This window comes from Sander lucioperca, chromosome 10 (assembly GCF_008315115.2).
Source record: "Sander lucioperca isolate FBNREF2018 chromosome 10, SLUC_FBN_1.2, whole genome shotgun sequence".
Taxonomy (NCBI): Eukaryota; Metazoa; Chordata; class Actinopteri; order Perciformes; family Percidae; genus Sander; species Sander lucioperca.
Window position 1 is genome coordinate 2,671,522 of NC_050182.1, and position 2,935 is coordinate 2,674,456.

The window sequence follows — 2,935 nt, forward strand, 5'->3', positions numbered from 1 at the left end:
TTATCCCACGTGCAGGATGCCTGTCTCACGCACGTGCCATCATCTCAAACATGCACATCTTTCAGTCAGTTCTCAGCACACCGTTTTTTTCTCCAGCACCACTGCCTGCAAGATACAAACATGGGGTTAGCCGAGTTTACGCCAGACCACGCCCTCTCGGTCCAGCTGGTGGCAACACTCGTGATGACATCACCGCCGCGTGCACCCATTGGTCCTGAGACGTCGCACACCTGCCCAATCGCCTGCCGGTGAAGTGACGTCAGCCGAGACCGGTCCCGTTCGCTTTCATTGGAGTGGGCGGGGCAGAGAGATTACCGACGTCAGAGCCAGCGGGATGCTGCGCCGTGATTGGCTGAATGCGGTGAAAGTCAGCGTCTGTTGCTGAGAGAAAAGGGAGAGAGGGAGAGAGGGAGAGAGGGAGAGCGGTTTGCAAGGGGCACCGATGCGTCGGCTGCGCCACACAAGAGTTGTCCAGCTCGTAAACAAACTTTTAAAAAGCGCACTCATGCACAGTTTTCACCTGTGTCAAATGCTTTCGCTCTGTTTGCCTAAATAATAATAATACAAAATAACAATTTAAATGCACGTAATGCAACAGTTTGGATACTGGGCCACAAAGTACAGACAACCGCATTGTGGTGCTTTAATCCTGCTGCACCAACTCCTATGTTGAGAAGCAGAAGGGTTGATGCATTATCACCGTCTGCTCAGGAATGGCACTTGTGCTGTCAATTATGGTAAACATACTCCTTTTCAGAAGGGGAGGGGGCATGTGTGCCTTTCTATTGGCTCTCAGTGATTTGATCCCTCCTCTCGGCCCTCCCTCATGCTGTTCCTATGGTTCCCAAAGCTCTTATTGGATACTGTAAAGTTTGGGACAGGACACCGGTCTGGCTCAGCATCCCCGCCACCATTGGCTGGATCCCCCCGTCTGTCAACTGGACTTTGACAGCCCGCCACGCCCTCTGGTCTGTGGCACTGGCGCTGATTAGCTACTGTACCTGTCAGCGACCTCTGATTGGTCGGCTTGCCCAGCTGTTAGTGGTTCATTCACCATTTTGTGACTGTAGTGGAAAAGAAGAGCGATAGTTTTTATAGCCTTGTTTGAGTTTCTGTGGGGGAAAGACATGTTTTGCGGACGAAAAGTAAAGTGTGAGTGTGGACCGCGCAGTCGTCAAAGCCGACAGCAAAGGGATGTTACCGAACGTTGTGCCAGCCTCCTCATCAGAAAATAAGACCATAAATCTTTCTCCGGCGAGGGGAAAAGCTCTGTTTGGGTGAGTTGAAACTAAGTTAGCAAAAGGTAGTGAAGCTCCACTGACACGAATATTAAATGTTCAGGAGCAGCCATTTAGCACGAGACGAGAATAATCTGCCAACGGTCGGTCGGTTGTTCCGATACCGTCCAAAGAAATCGAGTGACGAAGAGCCGAGAGAAAGGGGAGGGGTAGGGGATGTAACAGCCTAAAAACTTTCTCAAATGTTTTACCGCAGTCCCACGGACGACCGGGAAACATGTTCGCATTCCTCGGGTGACATTATAATATTGTGGTTAATGCTGAGTACTTTTCTTTGACCTTAGCTTTGGAGTTTTGCGTGGAGCAGCGCTAGCGTAGTAAAATCAATCGACCTATTTGCAGCATTGCAGCCCAAATGTTTACTGATAGCAACACAAGCTAATTTGGTGTTTATAAAATGGACCTGGGACAAAATAGAAGAAAAAAAAAAAGACTGCGTACAACGTCCCGTTTCCTTGTGTTCTGGCTGACGGTGTCATTATGTGGGTACTAGTAGTCTGCTACCGTTGCGTACTACGACTACTACAACCACCACTACTACTAACGTTACTGAGCTGCTTACTAGAGCGAAACACCAACAAGGAAAGATTCCTGCTTTTCCCTCAAGTTTAAAAAAAAATCAGTGTCATCTTACAGACTCCATTAAGGAAGCTTCTCCGGAGTAATTGCGTGTATGCACTAGGTATTGTGGATATTTGCATGTCAAACATCGTTGTATGAGGAAGACTTAGGCCCGTCTTGTTGGTATAATAAAACGTCACTTGAAACCGGTTGTTTGTGTTTATTACCGAGCGCCGTACAGAGCGGTCTGAAGTGACTGCTTCGAGTCATAACACTGCTTTGACATTGTGTAGCGCCTCTCGTAGTACTCGCAGCGCAAGGAAGCCGGGCTAGCATTCGGTGTTTTCTCGGCTTTTCCCTCGCCGACACTCCACTTTTTTCCACTGCAATCAGTGTCGATGCATCGTTGACATCTCTGACTGGGCAGTTAACATTTTTGTCATATTTCTCTTTGGGTGCATTCTCAGTCACACGAATTTAATGCTTGTTCTTTTACATTTGGACTTAAAGTGTCCTATCTGTCCTGCCTGCAGATTCATGCTGTGGCATGAATTCCTCATATCTTCATCATCATTGCCCTTGTTGAGGCATGAGACATCTCTCATGGTGTAGTGGTCATTGATGTAGCATTGGCAGTTCTGTCATTTGGTCCCAAACAGGAACAGTCACCTCTGATCTATGCTACAGCCTCCTGACCAATATGGGCCAGAATGCACACATTCCAGGCGTCAATGTACCTCTTTTACTGATATAATTTCCACAGTCAAAAATGCCACCCACTAAACAGCTGCCAGTATTCATACTACGTCACAATGGATGTTCTCCATAACAAGCGCAGTCACACACTTGCATGCTCACACACTTCGCAGCTTGGCCTCTTGCTACACCTTCTCAAAGTGTTTTCTTTTATTTGTCTCATGTTGCATGTATGATCACATCCCACCCACGCATGAGTGCATAAACCAAAGTCTGTGTATGTGTGTGAGTGTAACAAAGAGCATATTCTTATTTTGCTGTTTCATGTGTGAGTGTGTTCCCCGGTGACCCAGTTAAGGGCAAAACTGCCATGCCATGCT

The 2,935-nt window shown here is 47.5% G+C and overlaps 1 protein-coding gene across 3 annotated transcripts in view; it reads left to right on the forward strand.

Annotated features, from left to right (window-relative positions):
- The first annotated feature begins 1,008 nt into the window (after positions 1-1,008).
- The window catches only part of cicb (capicua transcriptional repressor b), a 36,996-nt gene continuing 35,069 nt past the window's right edge, over positions 1,009-2,935 (forward strand). For all 3 annotated transcript variants that reach the window (XM_031299729.2, XM_036006727.1, XM_036006728.1), the window contains exon 1: positions 1,009-1,277. The gene's annotated coding sequence lies outside the window, so the exon portion shown is untranslated. The remainder of the gene's footprint in view (positions 1,278-2,935) is intronic.